Here is a 20,680-nt window from a genome sequence, read left to right as displayed (position 1 = left end):
AACCCTGTTAGAAGAATTCAGTCCTCTGAATTGATTTCCTCATTAAGATGCAGCCAAACAGGAATGAGACGTGAAAGGAGCCAACAGATGACCAGCTAAACTGGAGCTTCAAACTCCAACCAGTTTCTTAATGAGAAGCCAATTCTTACTGTTAATTAAACTTGTTATTTAATTCCACGGCTTGTTGTTGCTCTCGTTCTGCCACAGCTGACTGTTGACTGTTGATTTTCTGTTTTTCATAAGAACATCGTCAAACTGTTTTGGTGATTTGAGTGATCAGCCTTACTGAGACCTTCACCTTTCTTTATTTTCAGATATTGTGTGATGTGGCAGCTTGTTTTGTATCTCATTATTGTTTGGCTGCTAATTAAGGAAAAAGAAACAACTAAAGGGCCTGAGTCAAGTTAATTAGACAAAGTAATTAGCAGGAAAAACTGGTGACTAATTAAGAAGATGGTTAGAATAAAAACCTGCAGCTACTGCGGCCCTCCAGGACTGGAGTTTGACACCCCTGCATTGCATTATTATCTTTGGTGGCCATTTTTGGTCGAAAAAATGTTTGTTATATTGAAATTTACATTTCGTTAAAACAAGATCTTTTAACACTAGAATTACCAAAGCCTACGAAAAAACTTGTAATCCCGGCCCACCTTAAATCCCCTTGCACCTCTCCGTCAGCGTCTATTGTGTTGTAAATGTGTTTATCAGCAAAAGCAGCAAGCAGCCTGCTATCCCATCCCCCCACCAATACAGAAAGGGCATAAAGTTCTCTCAACTAAAGTCTGTTGTCCTGCGTGTGAGTTGCCTGGAGTCATACAGGATAAATAATATATCGTTATTTGGAGTATACATGCATTTCATGTGTGTTCCGTGTCTACAACAATCAATGTAAACACTTTGTTAAACCAGAAACGTTTTTCATGTTTTAGTAATAATTGATAAATGTAGACATGAAGTATATAATATGTGAAGCCTGAATTCTAAATATCAAATAAACACTTTCAAAAAAGGTACAAGTATAACAAAACAAGTGCGCTTTTATTCAAGAATATAACTGCAGAAAAATAACTTGCGTTAGGGTGTGACATTGACAAGCTCTTAATGCGACTGCTTTGATGGTGCAACAGTAAGAACTGCTGACTCGTAATCAAGACGTTCGTGGTTCAATCTCGGACAGCTCCATTTTGAGGTGCAATCTGCTCTTATTCTTACTATTATAGAATAAAAATATACATTTGATTTGAGTCTGTAACAGCTGGTCTAAATTTATAGTACTTTTATAGGTTTGTAGCGGGGCTACATAGTAGTAATAGTTTTGTCTGTGTTCGTACCACGTGCGTCTTGTTTCCATCGTCCCGTTTGCTGTTTGTGTGTGTCTGTGAATGCCATCCCCGTAAAGGGGGACAGATAACAGAAGGAGACCGCAGCCCCAAACCTGGAAAACACCGGTTTACAATCAATCAATCAATTACATCCGTCACAGGACTACAAAAACAATCAAGAGGGAAAGAGAGGAGAGAGGAGACAGAGAAGGAGACTTTCATTTTGAACGACCACTAACTATCTGTATCTGCTGTATTCCACATCGTGCATTTCCATCCAGTTTGTTTTTCATTCCGCTGGACTTACTCCAATACCCTCATCACGAGAGACCCAGGGGTTGGATTTCATCATCCACCATGCGCCGAGGATACACGGTGAGGCTGTTCCATTTTGTTCCGGGAAATACAAACACTCCATATATCGGTTAACCAGTCATCTGCATTCAGGACAATTGTTACTGGGACTCAAGTTCACGACCGTTCATTTCCATATCTCATTCATTTTTGTTATTTGTGTTGTTTGTTATATGTTACAAGGGCAAGGGAGGGTTTGTTATATTCATATAGGTTGTTGTCACGTTGTTGCTTTGGTGGAGGGATATTTATATATATATATATTTGTTTTGCTATTCTGTTTCATTTAATACAATTTATCAGTTTAAGTTTACATATCTGCTTTTCTTTTGTGCTTATTTACACCCTCGATTTTGTGAGGAAAAGTTTAATTTGTTAAAGGTACGGCTTGGTAATTAGATCTAACCTCAGTAATTTATCCAGCCCACAGGTCTTGGAGGTGTAGCTGCCGGCCGGGTAAGGGGTTGGCCGTTACAGGTTAGCATTTTTTTTTTTAATTCAGTTTTATTCTCTCAGTCACATTCATGCTTGCCCTGATCTGACACTGCTGTTTTCAAATAAAGATGTGCTATAGCAGTGGTGAACTCAGCTGAGGACGAGGGTTCTACATCAGAGAAAGAGAACAGCAGCGCTCCCTGCAAGAAATGTCCACTCACATATAAGAACAACACAGCTGCACCAGGTGTAATGGCGGGAGATGTCAATGTTTAGATACAGTAACAGTTTGGGTGTCCTCCTGCCAGTCAGTCTACCCCTCACCTTTCCTTCAAAGAGAAAGCAGGGCTTACAGAGCTCGCCACGATATTGTGCAAAGTCTTTTTTGTGATTATGTTTAGTGATGATCTTTATATAAAAAAAAATTATATGTTACTTATATAAAAACCAGATCAAATGGTTTTTCGGGCCTTTGCGACCCGACATTTGCACGATAGACATATGCGTGCTGACAAAATAGCGCCGATTAAAACGTGCCGACAAAATTGCGAAAGTTTAATTAAATATGAATTACTCGTTTAAAGCATATATAATAATGTTTATTTTAGAAGTCAATATTATGAGACGCGGCATGCCATCAGCACAGCACGCAGATAGTCCTTAAGATCACTCCCTGCATATGTAGGAAGAATTGCAGCAATGGCGTCCCACTCTCTTGGCCTCTCTCGCAATTTTGTCGTGGCGATTTTGACGGCGCGCATTTGTCGAAAACCATTTAGCGGGTTTGTCAGCGTTCATTTGTCCGTCGCGGTTTTGTCGGGCCGCATATGTCTATCGCGCTTTTGTCGGTGAACCATTTATCTTGATTTATTTACTTCTCTTCCTACAGTGTAAAGTCACAAGTAAACTGCAGAGCTTGCTGTGTTTGATCGACACAGGCACGCTGACAAAGTACATGTGTGCTGAAGTGACTTTAGCTGCAGGTGGAAGCTCATTTAGGGTTTTTGCTTAATTTCTGCTTTACTTCATAATTTAAGCACTACAGACTGGCTGCCTTTGGCTAAGAGGTCAGGCATGAGTGTTCTTGACTACAACAACTTAGTAAGGAGATCCTGCAATTCAAGAATCCAAACAGACCCAAAATGAAACAATTCCTGATACACAAAAGCAGACATATTGATTGAGGTCACTTTTCTTGTGATCAATCATTTTATCAGATAAGGTGTAGAGGCTGCATTCCAAAGAGAGGCCCAGTCAAGAAAAAGCTGTCAGGCAGCAGCTTTTTAAGCCAAGTGCTTGTGTTACAACCATAGCAAAAATGATAATGGCAGTTTGTTATAATGTATGCAAACCGAAATTTGGATATATTCTTCTCTGCAGATTCTCTGAAGTTCTGTCTGGTTGGAGGGAGACTGTTGCTGCACAGCTGTTTCAGTTCTTTCTAGACATATTTGATTTAGTTTAAGTTCAAGGTCCAGAGTGCGCTAGAGAAATTTATCTCTGTACGTTCCTTCATACAGTTTTCTCACAACCCTGTCTAGTCTTCCAGTCCCTGACTTTGAAAAATAACCCCCACAACATAATGCTATCACTACAATCACTGAAATGCTACTGAACAAGTGATGAGCAGTGTCTGGTTTCGCCCAGACATGATCCTAATATTGGTTTCAACAGACCAGAGAATGTTACTTCTCACGTTCTGAGAAACCAACTGAGCTTCAATGTGTCTTTTACTAAGGCGAGGCTTCTGTCTGGCCACTCTGACATAAAGCAAAGATCAGTGGAGTGTTGCAATCTTCACACAGGTTCTCTCAAGCTCAGCCAGAGTGACCATTGCCTCTCATCACCTCTCTTATGGCCCTTCACCCACAATTGCTCAATTTGTCAGGGTGGCCAGCTGTAGGAAAAGTTATGGTTGTTCCAAACTTCTATTTAAGAGGAATATTGATTGCTCGAGTTTTTTTAAGCTTCCCCTAGATACAGTATGTGCCTTAACACAATCCTGTCTCTAGGCTCTGCAGGCAGTTCCTTCAACCTTATGGCTTGCTTTTTGCTCTGATACACAACTCAACTCTGGGACCTTCTATAGGCAGGTGTGTACTATTCCTAATCATGTCCAGTCAATGCATCTGGCTATAAGTGGACTCTAAGCAAGGTGTATAAAAATCTCAATAATGAACAAATGAAATGGGATGCCCCTGAGAGAAGTTTCAAGTGTTTTAGGAAAGGATTAGAATACTTGTGTCAATGTTGTAGCGATCCACTGTAGCTCAGATTCACAGTCAATGGGACAATAATTTATTTATTTGTTTGGTGGGGATTCAAGGAATGCACCCAGCCTTGGCCCTTGCAGGTGAATGAGAAGTTTGTCCTCCCTCTGACAAAGCAGATGCAGACAGGCACGATTAAAACTTGAATCCAATACAACAGTAATGCAGTACAACCGACTGTGATGAAAAACAAACAATAGTCTCCTTCTCTGTTTAGCTGGCTATCTTTTTAAAGTTCCCACCAGCTCTTCTTGTACCCATCAGCCCATGTGCCCATTGCAGATGTTCATTGGGGCAGCTGGGACATGAAGTCCATCAAGTTGTAGCACTGCTACATTCCCCACCCCCAGGCTGTTGTGTACGGCTGAACCCAGGCTTGAGGTTGGTAATGTTAACAACTGACAATTTTCTTGTTCCTGGCAATCCCCACGCTACTGAATAGGTCACTGGACCCTTCTGCTGGACTATCGTCACAGGGCTGAACCATTTCAGAGTTAGTTTTGCTGTGAATTCCTCAAAGACTTTGGAGAGAGAATGAGTCCAGACTTTCTCACCAATTTAGATCTGAGAAGGCTTATATCTCAGATTGTATGAATGAGATTATCTGGATTGTGCTACCATCATTCTTTTCTTCACCTGTTGGAAAATGTGGTGGATGGTCAGGAGTTGATCATGAATGGATGTATCAGGTTTGGGTGGATCATGACCAAGCATTCTTTCTAGAGGACCAGTAATCTGTCTGTCTAAAGCTAATAATGATAACCTCATGCACTGCCAAATTCAAAGTGAACCAGAGCTCAGGTAGCCACCTAGTTCAATCCTAATGGTGGTCTCCGACAAAGGATGCTATCATGGCCTTCAGGGCACAGTTCACCCGCTATGTGCGATTGGCTTGGGGTGGTAAACTGTAGTCTTCAGGTGAGCCACCTGCCACTGTCTGCAAAACTCTTTAGCCACTGAGGCAGTAAACTGCGGACCTCATTAAGTCCACGCCTAAGCACTCCCCTGGAGCGGTGATGGTCACTGGTTGAAGCCGTCCAGAGAGGAGGCCAGGTGGTGTTTGGTATTGCTGATAGGTGGTAAAGGTCTGTACATGGGACCAGACATCTTTGCGTATCGACTGCCACCATGCCACCTCCAGGATCTTAAACAGTGACTTTATGCGTCCAAGGTGACCAACGATAGGGGTCATGGTAGTATTGTAGAAACTGGGGTACATAAGCCTCGGGCACTACCAACTGATAATGGTAACAAAGATCCTTGGTCGGTACACAGCAATAAAGACTGCATACTGCAAATACTACAGGTGCCGGCTCATGCACCTGGGACAGCGCATCAGGTACAAGGTTAGCACATCCCTTACAATAGCACACACTGAATGTAAACTGTTGAATGTGCAATACCCACCTGGTTAACTTAAACGTGGTCTTTGGGCAATTGAATGCCCAGGTCAGAGTCTGGTGGTCTGTGTAGATTTCAAATACTGTCCCCTCCAGAAAATAGCACCACTTCTCAACAGCCCACATTACAGCGAGGCATTCCTTCTCGGTGGCAGAATAATTATATTCGGCGCCCTTCAGTGACCTTGAAGCATAGACCATTACACTCTCCTCTCCTTCATTTAAATGAGAGAGGACGGCACTGAGCCCAAGGTCATTCGCTTTAGTGTGGACATGAAAGTTTAAAGTTGGATCAGGCTGTGCCAGGACTGGCGGTGACATCAGTGCCTTCTTGAGTTTCTTGAAGGAGTCCTGGGATGCTGGCGTCCACACCCAGGAAGATTCCTTCCTCAGCAGCTGGAACAATGGGGCAGTGATGTAGGCAAGCCCTTGCCAAAATTTGTGGAACCACCCCGCCATCCCCAGGAAGCACTGGAGACTTTTTACCTCCTGAGGTGCTGATAGTCCAGGAAGGGCTTAATTTTGTTTGGATCCTCTTGGACTCCGTCTGGTAACACCACATGGCCAAGGAAGGTTAGTTGGTCTTATACAAATCTACACTTCTTAGTGCTGAGAGAAAGACTGAGCCTTGTGTAGTCACTGGAAGATTGCCTTGAGGTCATTGAGATGATGTTGGAGAGATGGTGAGAACACAATTATGTCATCAATATATACAAAGCAGATCTTCCCAATGAGTCCCCGGAGGACCTGCTCCATCAGACGTTGGAATGATGTCCCAGCATTTTTTTAATTCAAAGGACATCACCTAAAACTAGAACAACTCATCTGGGGTTATTACATCCGTTTTCTCAATGCTATTCTTCACATCCTCGCCCGCCAATACCCGGACTCCAGATCCAGGGAGCAGAATACTGCCGCCCATGCAATGATTCCAGGATGTCATGTACAAGGGACATCGTGTGAGGTCTTCTTGTTCAGCTCCCGATAGTCCACACAGAATTGGTAGGTCCCATCTGGCTTTTGAACAAGCACCGCAGGACTAGCCCACAGTGGGGTGGAAGGCTCAATGACCCCATCTGGCAAAATATGGTTCAACCCACTTCTTGATTATTCCTCTTTTCAGAGTTGACACTCTGTAGGCTTTGTGCCGTATATGAACTGGGTCGACTGTGTGGATGTGGTGACACACCACCTCATTCTGACCCAGTTTGACTGTCCACACTGAGTGCCACCTCCTAAGCAGTGGATTAACAAGCTCTGGCTGTTCAAGAATTGTCTTCTGTACTGGGCTCTGCTCGACAACCATCTGTGCGAAGTAATAATACAAGTTAGACCAAACCAGATTGCTCTGATCCTTCCACCCAATCCAATGGACATCACCCCCAGGCAACTCGTACTCAAGCTGTGACAGGTGAATGGTAAGCCCTACCAACATTAGTGAGTCCATTCCAAATAATAATGGCATTGACAGGTGGTCATCTTCCACATCATAGACCTCTGTCTCCCAGTGCATCTCATGCCAGTAAAGCATCAGGGGAAATTTTGCCCTTTGCCCTGTATGCTCTTCCATCAGTAAGAAGAAGTATTTTATTTTTGTACTTTCTCTTAACACTAGAATTACCAGAGCCTACGAAAAAACTTGTAGATCCGTCCCACCTTAAAACGCTTTGCACCTCTCCGTCAGTGTCTTTTGTCTTCTAAATGTGTGGATAAGCAGCAAACAGCAAGCAGCCTATAATCACATCCCCCCCACCCTGCACAGTTGTCTCAGCTCAAGTCTGTTTACCTGTGTGTCAGTTGCTTTGAGTTGTATAGAGTGAGAAGTCAAGCAAAATGACACCCTTTATAAATACTATATCGTTAATTGGGACACTTGCATTTCATGTGTGTTTCGTGTCTACAGCAATCTATGTACAGTAAACACATCGTTAAAACAGAAACATTTTTTATGTTTTGGTAATAATTGACAAAATGTAGATATGAAGTATATAATGTGTGAAGCCTGAATTCCAAATATCAAAGAAACACTTTCACAAAAGGTACAAATATAAGAACAAATGCACTTTTATTCAAAAATATAACTGCAGAAAAACAACCCGTGTTTACTTGTGACATTGCCATGCATTCGCTACCACAGCTTCGGTGGTGCAACAGTATAAGTATTGACTGGTAATCAAAGCTTGATGGGTTTGATCCCGGACGAATCCGTTTTGAGAACTCAGCTGCTCGTATTCTTACTATTTTAGTATAAAAACGTACATTTGATTCCAGTCTGTACCAGCCGGTGTAATTTATTAAACTTGTAAAGGTTAGCTTTGTTTTTTTTATTCTGTTATTTTCTCAGCCGTGTTCATGATCTCAAATCATGACGACAATTCTACATCAGATCAAGAACGCACTTTTGCCATCGCTGTACTTTGTATATGTACATGGGAAGCTCTGCACTCGTGACTCTAGGCAATAGATATACTCTATATTGAAGAAAGACATTAAGATCCTGGTTAACATTTTAGGAAAAACAATTCAACTTTTTCCTGTAATATCCCACAATTATACTCATGTAGATTTAACGTTAGGTATTAAATAGAAACCATTTTAATATATACCCATGCAGTATCTAAGCTGTTGTAGATCTGTGATGATGTGGGTTTGGCTCCACGCTCCCATTGCTATTCGGGAGCCCTTCAACCCAACACCGTTGGTAATGTCACCGATGAGCCAGTCAGTGGAGGCAATAACAAATTGAGCAAGGGGATGGTATAAAAAAGTGCATAGTGCTTTTATTAAAAAGACAATCCAAAAAACAAAGTGTTCAATAAATAGTGCAGTTCATTCAAAGTTCAAATAAATAAATAATCCATAAAAACACGTGGAGGTAAAAACAATACACAAAAAAAAACAATCCTTTAAAACGGGGTTAAAACATCCAACAGGAAACAGTCTATAAACAAGCCCGGTGCCTTCTTTTTAAACTAGCGTCTTTCCTGCTTCACCCATCTAGGCCCCGCAACAAGGGAGACGCTCTCTCTCTGCAGCTGACCATTGTGCCTTACTGATCCTTGGCTCCGGCCAGGTTCCCCCTGACAGTGACTTGGGAATTCCACTGCGACCAAGGCTCTCACACAGGGAACACCACGTCCCAAGTCCCGACTTCCGCTACCCTCTGCGGAGAGTCCTGAGCCTTCCGGTCACTCCTGCCCTTCTGATCAAACTCTGCGGGAGCGACCACAACCACTACTTCTCCCAGGTGTTGGCCAAACACCCAGGCTGCCTTCAGCTGCCTGCGAGTGCTAGCTCGCTCGCCCGCTTCCTGCTTCACCGACTTGCGCTCTCCTCCTCACAGCTTCTTGCCCCAACCTCTGTTTACTTCTCTTTTTTCTTGTTCTACTCTGTTCGCTTTCCCTTTTCAACCGACTCGCGCTTCTTTTTATATAGGGAGGGGCCATAGCAGCTGCAGCACATTAGCCACGGGAACAATCACGGATGTGGGCAGTTCCTCACCTATGCACCCGGCGAGAAACGCCCACACCACAGATCGCCCCGCGGCTTGCTACAACCACTACGCCCCCTCACGAAACCGCGAGCGCGGTGATTATTTATTTAAATGGCCTTTACACAGTGAGCTGTGGACCCATAACACCACAAGATCTTACTAACCTTGGATGCAAAAAAAGGCATTACAGGCATGAATGGGGAAATCTAATTACTGTACTACACATAGTTGGGTTTGGACCCTTTTTATTACTTGGTCTGATATGCTACTGGAGTTATGGGATTTACTAGTTTTTCATAGCAGCATTAATTTCACAAAATAGTAATAGTTGGCACAGTGCAATTCTGACTTAGTCATGGAATACTGGGATGTCAGGTTTATTAAATTTATCCGAACTTGATTATTTTTGAGTTTTGAACTATAAATGTGAAATAATAAAAGATAAATACCTTGCTTACTGTATTTCATTTTGTTTTTTTTTTTTATCAATCAATTATATTAATTTCAGTAATAAGATAGAAACATGTAGGTTTTTGCAATATTTAAGACATATACGTAATATGTGGAACAAAGCAGGTCTTATTGAGCACATGCATTTAACATCTGTAAGGTATTTGTGGATTAAAGTCCCAAGTGTTTAACTGTTAGTTTTGTACATGGAGTATGATCTGAGATTTCAATAGCTGCATGACTGTACAAAGTGGAGCATCCTAGTATCCTATTTTTTAGAAAAACTATTGTATTGAGGGCAGCTTAAATGTATACTATACTGTATATATATTATATATACTGTATATACATACATATATATATAATGTTAAATATATATATATTATTGCAAGTGAAGAACATCTTTCAATATTAGCTTTAAGATGATTTATTTTGTTTTAATGTATGATTACTGTTTGTAAAATTCCAGTTAATAAAATTCAATCAAGCAAGTAAAAAATATTCTTTCATTGTATATATATTTTATTTGTTTTTATATTGCAGAATTACAAGATACATTTTTGAAGTGATATGCCCCATAAACTAGGGATATAAAATAAAAAAGGAAAAATAATAGGTGTGAAATTGAAACAATAAATAAATAAGAACAATTGGAAAAGAAAAGGTGGTTAGTATTGCTGCTTCACAGCTTTAGTGTCCTATTTAGTCTGTGTGATGTCTATGCACTCTACTTTGTCATTGTAGCATTTTATCTGGATACTCCAGTTTTTCCTTTCACACCCCAAAGACATTCCTGTTAAACTAACTGGTAAGTCTACATTGGATCAGAATAAGTGAACATTGGTGTGGGTTTCAGTGTACCTTGAAATATACTGTTATTTCCATCCAGATTTGAGTTTCTTCCCTCATCCCTGAAGTGAAAGAGCAGGTTAAAGATGGATGGATGGAAGGATGAAGAAGGAAAAAATGTAATAACCCCAACCCAATATCAAACTTCCTGAACAAGCCAGAGATAAAATCACAGTAGCTCAGGGCTGTCCAACATATTAAAGTGGAATGGGGACACATTCTGAAAATTAAATTTTTAACCAATACCAAATGAGCTAATGAGCAATAATCGAATTCTATTAATATAAAAACATAATGGATAAATAACAGTTAAATCAGTAAAATTCTATAAAGCAACCTTAGAAACTAGAAATACCTTAAATAGCTTCAGACTGCAAGTATCTGCTATCATCACCTAAGGCAGCAATTCAAAACCTTTGGTCATTACTGACAGCAAAAAAAAAGAATTATTAACGAAGAAGTGTTTTAATCAACTCGCAAATATCATAGAGTAGAATTGACCAGGGATGCTATTATATAAATGTTTTGATAGAGAGTCAGCTGGGATTGGAGTGTCACAGACCCAGTTAAATGCCTTGGGAATTACTGGAGTCTGAAATAGAAGATAAGTGGCAACATCAAAATTAAAAGAGCTTTTGTCGGTACAAAGAGATTTAATGAGCTGCAAAACTCTAACACTCTTATAAGCAGGCTCTGTTAATATTGGAGGTGGGGACAAACGTCAAGATAGTGCTGCATCAAGTTAAATATTGCTATGTTTAAATGTATTTTCATTTTCTTTTAATGTTGCTACATAACTTTAAAATGATGTATACTATGTTCTAATTGTACTGGAAATCTGTTTGAAACTGAAGTTATAAGGAATGACTGTCTTTGTATAAAAAGTTACATGGATCATTGCATGAAGTTCCACAATAAATTCAGGTTTTCTTTGATACCAGCACCATTTTGATTTTTTATTGAATCTTTACTGTAATTGAATTATTCCTTATTCCTTTGTCTCAATATGAACTTAAAATAATCTTGTAGGATCTTGCAGGTCTTTCAAGAAATTTAAGAATTTCAGTTCACTAGACTGCACTGTTTCTAGGAAACTTCTGTCAGCTCAAATATATTAAAAATATATAGAATGAACTGTAAAAAGGGAAGATGCATCATTTATGCAAAGTAGACACAAAGGAAAATGGTCAGGAGGAAACAATAGTGGGCATTACCAAAATATAACCTGGATAGAGTGTCCAACATCAAACCTGGTAAACAAAAATGATGGTCAGAAGTGGGAAACAGCTAGGAATGAAAGTGATTGTATTTATAGAAAGAAACCCATTACATGAATCAGGAGTAGTAACAGATTATTGAAATGGACAATTCCCAAAATGGGGCGGTACAGTGGCGCAGTGGTAGCGCTGCTGCCTCATAGTAAGGAGACCTGGGTTCACTTCCTGGGTCCTCCCTGCATGGAGTTTGCATGTTCTCCACATGTATGCATGGGTTTCCTCCAGGTGCTTCAGTTTCCTCCCACAGTCCAAAGACATGCAGGTGCATTGGCAATCCTAAATTGTCCCTAGTGTGTGTCAACCATGCTATAGTATATGTTTGCCATCAGTTGTGTAAGGTGTATTAAATACTTTTATAGGCTGACTGGTCCTATGGCAAATAAAGTTGATATGGTATCTTTCTCCAGGTTTCACAAGAAATGGAGAACAGGAACTGCATTTATTTTCCTAACACCCTTCATATAAGTGAGGATCTGTTATTCTACAGGCCCCCTTCATCCTGGTTAGGGGTGTTTTTTCTTGAAAGAACTTAATTAAGCAGTGACACACTAGTTTGGCAATTGTGCTCGAGACAAGAGAAACCGACACCAGATAGGGAGGGCTGCACAATTAACTGCTATACTTGAAACAATCATTATGACAGAAAAACTAAAGCTCAGTACATGAGCTGAAAAGCAGAAGACAGCTGTAGAAAGAGAATAGGCAAATGTGACTTGGCTTAGACAAAAACAGGCTGTTAAGCTGAATTAGCTATATGTGTGTGTTTTTATAGAGGGAGAGGTGCTGACTTCAAAATTATTCACCACTTTCAACCAACCCATAAGAGAAGTTGGTGTTCCATGCCCTATGTTTGATGAATATTAACAGAACTATGTTTAAGGATGCTGGTTTCTTACTGTATTGTTGTCAAGCTCTATTTCAACAATATCTGTTGGTTACTCATTTTAAGTGTGGACAATGATGAAATGGATTTATATAAGATGTTATTTTGTTTCCATAACATAACAGATTGTAGACATTATGCTAAAGAAAGATGTTTCCATTTTTACTGTTTGTACTGTGTTGCATTATTAAAAGTAATTTAAATAGAATTTTTGGTTAAAGAACATTCTTTAACAACTCACAAGGTCATACATTAGCACAATAGGTAGACAACATGCACCTTGTGGCTGCCTGATTTGTTAAGAAAGTAAGTTGGACATTATGACAATAAGGTAAGATAAGAATTTATAAAGCCACCTCATGGCATTGACAATGTAGCCTCCTAAGTGGTAAATTGAAGCGGGTCATTGCACATGCTTTGCGTTGTGTTTTGAAACAGTCACCAATGCATAGACCAAGGATGCAATCGGGATAGCAGAAGCATGGTTTTTTTTGCACACTTTTCTTATAATATTTTTTCTGTTGCTTAAGCATGAGAGGAAAGAATAACAGTGCCTGATCCACCTGATCAAAACACCCTTTGTTTTACTATAGGCTACCACATAATGCTTAGTGACTTCCACATTTCCCCTGACACAAACAACAATTTTGTGCAATGCAAAAGTTGCATTGTGAATAGTGCATTAAGGTGCTTATAAAATTCATATAAGTGTCTGCTAATCTGAATAGAATATCAGTTTCTCAAAGTTATTTTAAACAAGAGCTTTTCTTTTCTTTGTAATATCATTTTTTTCTATTTTGGGTGAACTATTTTGCCTTGAATTTTACTAAAACTTTGAAGACTGTGGAATTACTTGAACATGTGTCACACTATTGCCTGAATTGTTCTATGAAGTAAAATAAAGCTGCAGAACCTTCTTGTATTTCTACTTAATTGCGATAATTTTACTTTTTTTTCCTTGCACCTACTTGCAACCATGCTGAACCTTCTGGTGACTAAATTCAACAGGTATATCCTGGCAGTTTGGTTGTACAGTGCTATATGCATCAGTTTCAGTATCCATGTCAACATCTGATGATCAATTTACATTGTCATCACTATCGCCCGAGTCAACTAATGATTCAGTTTCAGTTTGTATAAAAACTAGCTTTATAACTAGCTTCCCTGACTTCTCTCCAGCAACAGCTATCAAACGCGCCGCCTTCTATAATATTAAACAGCGGCTACGGCAAGCCAATGTCAAATACGGCCTCCTGTATCCGGCAAAACTGAAAGTGGAATGGCAGGGGCATTTCTATGTTTTCGCTAGCAAGGAGGAGGCAGAAAACGAGTTAAGAAAGCTGATCCCGGGACTATTCTGATACATAATTGTGAGTCATGGCGGTAAATGATAAAGCTAGGATTAATAATCTACTGTCTGATCTATTTGTTTTTAAAATACGGGTTTTTTATCAGCATATATTCTCATATTCTTATATTATTTTTACTTACTTTTTACTTATCATTACTTAGTATTACTAGGGCTAAATGTTTGTGTTTTATTGTGCTTAATTACGTTTTCCTCCTCTTTTTTCTTTTCTAATTATTTCATGTGTACCCTAAATGAGACTGTTCAATATCATACCCTTGGTTTGCTGTTATTGCTATTACTGCATTAAGACTTGTTATGCTTGTTTTGGACACATCTTTAACACCATCACCTGGGTTTATTATCTGGGGATATCATCTTAATGCACTAAAATTGATGAAGATTATATGTATGTATGTATGTATGTATATATATATATATATATATGTGTATATGTATATATATATATATATATATTAAGTGCAAAATTCTTTTCTTTTTTTTCCTTTTCCTCTTTTAAAGACTATATTGGTAACAGATATCTCTATCTTTTAACCTTAAAGCGCCACTGCATGGGGGCTTGATGTGCTTTGGACGTGCTCTGTCTCTGGGTATGTCAGAGGACTGGGACTGCATGAAGTGGGTTTTAGCCTCACCTGGGGAGGCAAAAAGGGAGGGTGGGGGTTAAGGGGAAGAGAAAGAGAGCAGGCTTGATCTATATCTAATCTATCATCTCAATCTTTATAATTATAACTATCAACGTAATAATAAGCTGCATGGCAACAACTCTTGGGGGAATAGGAAATTAAGACCTAAACTATTTCACTTCCAGTTAAGACTATAATATGACACCAAAAACTCAGAATCAGTGTCTCCATGATGGGACAGTTAACTTCGTAAGCTGGAATGTTAAAGGCCTGAATCACGAATTAAAGAGAAAGAAAGTACTTTCTCACCTAACAGGTCTAAATGCTAAAATAGTATTTTTACAGGAAACCCACTTACTAAGTAAGGATCAGTTCCGCTGCAAAAGACTGGACTGGCCAAATGTTCCATTCTAGTTTTACAAAGAAAACTAGAGGGGTGGGAATTCTCATACATAGAACAGTACCATTTGTAGCATCAGATGTAGTATTGGATCCTGAAGGGAGATATGTGATGGTCATGGGAGACTTATCTAACTGTAAAATGATTTTGATAAATGTTTATGCACCTAATGTTGATGATAAGGAATTTATACAAAATTTATTTGCATCCATTCCCAATCTGAACACTCATAAACTTATAATGGCTGGGGACTTTAATTGTGTTCTAAATCCACTTTTAGATAAGACTTCCTCCACAGGGGAACGCAACTAACACCGCAAAGATAATTACAAAGTTTATAACTGATCACAACTTATCAGATCCCTGGAGGTTTTAAACCCAAATTCAAGAACATATTCTTTCTACTCACCAGTACATCATTGCTACTCAAGGATTGATTACTTCTTTATAGATAATAACTTCTTGCCTAAGATTAAATCTTGTAAATACGATGCTATTGTTATTTCAGACCATGCTCCGATGATCTTGGAGCTGAAATTACTAAGCCCCATACACTCACCCCAGATGGCGCCTCAATCCGCTTCTATTAGCTGACGAGAATTGTACTGAATTTATATCCAAACAAATTGAATTCTTTCTAGAGACAAATACATCCCCTGAGATCTCTGCAGGAATACTCTGGGAAACTCTTAAGGCCTTCTTAAGAGGACAGATTATCTCATATCTTTCCCACAGAAATAAATCCAGAGCGAAGAAAGTAGCAGAGATAAAAAGCGAAATTACTAAAATAGATGAAGAACATGCCAGACTACCAAGCGAGACTCTACATAAGAGGAGGCAGGCTCTACATTCAGAATTAAACCTCTTGACAACTAAAGAAACCGAACAACTAATTTACAAATCCAGACATCATTATTATGAACATGGAGAGAAAGCTAATAAGCTTTTAGCGCAACAAATTCACAAGCAAGAAGTGCAACGCAATCTCGTAATTACTAACACGAATGGAGATAAAATCATCGAACACAAAAATATAATGTACACTTTTAGAGACTACTATAAATCCCTATATACTACTGAGTTTAAAGAAGACAATATACAATCTAATGCATTTCTGGATAAATTACAGATACCACAAATTGACGCTATTAGTGTGGAGGAGCTCGATAAACCTCTGTCATTATCAGAATTACTGGATGCTATAAAGTCACTCCAAGGTGGAAAAGCAGCAGGCCCTGATGGCTACCCTGCAGAGTTTTACAAGAAATTCTCCGCTCAGCTAGCTCCCTCCTATTAGCAACATTTACAGAAGCCAGAGATAACCAATCTCTTCCACAAACCTTTCGCCAAGCACTAATCACTGTCTTTCCAAAACAAAATAAGGACTTATTACAATGTGCATCATACAGACCAATTTCACTTCTGAATAACGACGTTAAAATACTCTCTAAAATCATAGCTAGAAGGATGGAGAAAGTGCTCCCTCAATAATATCACAAGACCAAACTGGATTTATTAGGGGCCGACACTTATCTTCAAATCTTCGACGCCTGTTTAATGTAATATACTCACCAACTAAATCAAACACCCCAGAAATATTATTATCATTGGATGCAGAAAAGCATTCGACATGATTGAATGGAAATACCTTTTACTATTTTGGAGAAGTTTGGGTTTGGCCCAACATTTGTGCATGGATTAAATTACTGTATACTAACCCAGAAGCTTCAGTTTGCATCAATAACATTTGCTCAGACTACTTTAAACTAGAACGTGGCACAAGACAAGGATGCCCTTTGTCACCACTGCTGTTTGCAATTGCCATTGAACCACTGGCAATACATTGTCGAAATACTGATCAGATAAAGGGGATTAGCAGAGAAGGACTGGAACAGAAAATCTCATTATATGCAGATGACATGGTACTGTATATATCGGACCCAGAAAATTCTGTGCCTGCAGTCTTAGCAGCACTCACAGAATTTCAAAAGCTCTCTGGTCTCAGAATTAATCTGAATAAAAGTGTACTCTTTCCTGTGAATTCGCAAGCATATAATATTAGATTAGACACCCTTCCTTTTATCATTGCAGAACAGTTTAAATACCTCGGGGTAAACATCACAAGTAAACATAAAGCTCTTTATCAACAAAATTTCGTCGTCTGTATGGAAAAAATTAAACAAGACTTGCATAGATGGTCAACCCTTCATCTCACACTAGCTGGAAGAATTAACACTGTTAAGATGAATATTCTTCCTAAGCTCCTTTTTATTTCAAAACATACCAATATACATTAATAAATCGTTCTTTAAGCAATTAGATTCAACAATAACCTCATTTATTTGGAATTCTAAACATCCACGCATCAAAAGAGCGACCCTACAAAGACAAAAGGCAGAAGGCGGCATGGCTCTACCTAACTTCCAGTTTTATTACTGGGCAAATATACAGTCGATAAGAACCTGGACACAAATAGAAGAACATACACAGGCATGGACCGCAATAGAAGTAAAATCCTGCAGTACTTCTTTGTATTCCTTGCTTTGTGCTCCAATAAACACACGCTATCGGCAATACACTAATAACCCAATTGTGCTCCACTCACTTAGAATCTGGAACCAATGTAGAAAGCATTTTAAGACGGAGAAGCTTCTTTCTGTGGCACCCTGCAAAAGAACCACCTCTTTCAACCCTCACAAACATATGCAGTTTTAATATCTGGAAAAATTTGGAATTAACTTGCTTAGAGATCTTTATATAGACAACGTCTTTGCATCCTATGAACAATTACATTCCAAATTTAACATTCCAGCTACAAATTTCTTTCACTATCTTCAAATCAGGAACTTTGTTAAACAGAACCTTCCAGATTTTCCTCATCTTGCACCCTCATCCACGCTGGAAAAATTATTGCTCAATTTCAAGGAGTTAGACTCCATCTCTACAATATATAAAATCCTTTTACAATCCCTTCCTTTCAAAGATCCAAGAGGACACTGGGAAAATGACCTCTCAATTAATATATCAGAAAAGGAGTGGAAAGTAGCAATGCAGAGAATTCACTCAAGCTCCATATGCGCAAAGCATACAATTATACAACTCAAAATTATATATCGAGCACATCTGTCTCGACTAAAACTCTCCAAAATGTTTCCAGGGCATGATCCAACCTGCGAACGTTGCAACCAAGCCCCAGCCTCACTAGGTCACATGTTCTGGGCCTGCTCCAAATTAACATTATTCTGGACAAAAATTTTTAATTACCTCTCAGACAGTCTTGGACTCACAATCCCTCCTAACCCATTAACAGCTGTGTTTGGGGTTCTTCCAGAGGGTCTTAAAGTGGAGAAAGACAAACAAACTGTGATTGCATTCACTACACTGTTGGCACGCAGACTTATTCTGATAAACTGGAAGAACCCAAACTCTCCTCTTTTAAGTCAGTGGGAAACTGATGTGTTATATTATTTAAAATTGGAAAAATCAAATACTCAGTTAGAGGATCTGTGCAGACTTTTTTCAAAACATGGCAGGATCTAATCAGTAATATTTTGAAATGATTTTATAAAGCACAGAGAATTTGTTGATTTAGGTATTTTTAAAAGCCTTAAATTTTACACCATTTGGCTTGCTCTCTCTCTCAAGGGTGGGGATCGATCTGTTCTTAGCATAATTTTTTTTTGTAAAAACTTGATTGCTATGTATTGATTGTAATAAAATTAATAAATAAATAAATAAAAAAAAAAAAAATAAAAACTAGCTTTATAGCTTCTTGTTTATACACCACTAGCAAAATACCCACGCTTCACAGCGGCGAAGTATTGACTTAAAATTTTTATTAAGAAGAAAATGAAACCTTTTTAAACTGAGGGAAAATATACCAAAAATTATTTGTTAAGGATCTTTTTGTATACCACATTGTCAGTTCGGCCCTCCGGTTGTAATATGACCAAGCTGTGCGCTGAGCTTACTCTTGAGCATGCAACGTACAGTTGGCCATGTGAAAATGAATTTTGTCTGAAATCTCACAGCTTGGATTGCTGCTGTCATAATCGGTTTGAGTTTCATGGTTTGTTTCAATTATGACAGTATTTGCAGGACTTGTGTTGAAGTGACATTCTGCATCTGTCAAGCGTTGTAAGCATACAACCGGTTTCATCAATAACTTCACATCCAGCTTTTGAGAGTTTAAACATTCACAAACATAAACAAAATGTCCACTACTGAAATCGTCACCTGTGAATCTAAAATCTTTAAGAGGCATTGGCGGTTGTCGAAAGGTGTAAAATATTTGGCCATTTCGGTTCACTTGAAAGCGACAACTGAACAATTCAGCGGCAGCCATCAACTCACATGCAGAACCATACGTGAAGGGCTTAAGCATTCCACTCTTATAGTGCTCCTGTGTAGTATAATTATCTCCTGTACCGTCATCAGTCCACACCTTGAACCTGTCCCAGTCTTTCAATACATAAGACACAATGTTCCTCCGGATATCAAGAGTGAGCCTGATATGGCCATGCAATATGTAACAAAGAGAATGGAAAAGGTAGGTGCCATCTCCGGGCATGGAAACCACTCGGTAAGTGACAGTTCTTTGATCGATGGTGATCACCTCGATAGACATGTTAATGGGGGTACGGTTGGAATGATAAAGGAAATGGGTACCTGAGCAATGTAAAGTAAGTCTAAAATACCTACAAAATAACTATAAACATAAAAAACTTACAATAAAACAGCATAGAAGCCGTGGATTAAATAAAAAGGCTGTAGTTATCAGCAGGGAGACGTGAATGCCGTGGCGAAGCAAGTAAGGAAATGTAGAGACCGGAGCGACGGACGGCCTTATATAGGCAGGCAGCCAATAACGTGGGAGGCGTTTGGATGGGGGACCCAACGCCGCCTCACATGGTGACTGAGCTGCAGGCTATGGACATATATATGTACGTAAGTAGGATTCAGTTAGCGTTGGGAACCCGTGTACCAAATTTCTTGAAGATGGACCCATAAGTAACAAAGATTGTTGAAAAGTTCAATATGGCGGCCGACAGTGGCATCATACCACTGAAATAAGTACCAAATTTCAGCCTTCTACCTACACGGGAATTTTTTATGCGTAGAATTTCGAAATGAAACCTGCTTAACTTTTGGAAGTAAGCTGTAAGGAATGAGCCTGCGAAATTTCAGCCTTCTACCTACACGGGAAGTTGGAGAATTAGTGACGTTTGGAAAATTCAATATGGTGGCCGACAGTGGCGTCATACCACCGAAATAAGTACCTACATTGGTTTCGGTTAGCGCAGGGAAGCCACCTACCAAATTTCATGAAGATGAGGTCAGCCTTCTACCTACACGGGAAGTTGGAGAATTAGTGACAATGGAAAGTTCAATATGGCGGCCGACAGTGGCGTCATACCACCGGAATAAGTACGTATATCTGTTTCGGTTAGCGCAGGGAAGCCGCCTACCAAATTTCGTGAAAATGGGGCCATAAATAAGAAAGTATTTATATGGCGGACGTTGTCGACCGTTATGACCGTTACGTGTACAAT

General features: G+C 39.3%; 1 protein-coding gene across 2 annotated transcripts in view; it reads left to right on the top strand.

Moving 5' to 3' along the window:
* LOC120535585 overlaps positions 1-20,680 on the top strand; it is a 1,589,095-nt gene that overhangs the window by 1,543,715 nt on the left and 24,700 nt on the right. The gene's annotated exons all lie outside the window — the stretch shown is intronic.

This window comes from Polypterus senegalus, chromosome 9 (genome assembly GCF_016835505.1).
Source record: "Polypterus senegalus isolate Bchr_013 chromosome 9, ASM1683550v1, whole genome shotgun sequence".
NCBI classification, from domain to species: Eukaryota; Metazoa; Chordata; class Cladistia; order Polypteriformes; family Polypteridae; genus Polypterus; species Polypterus senegalus.
The sequence above is the reverse complement of the archived record's forward strand: the minus strand, read 5'-3'. Positions and strand labels throughout refer to the sequence as shown.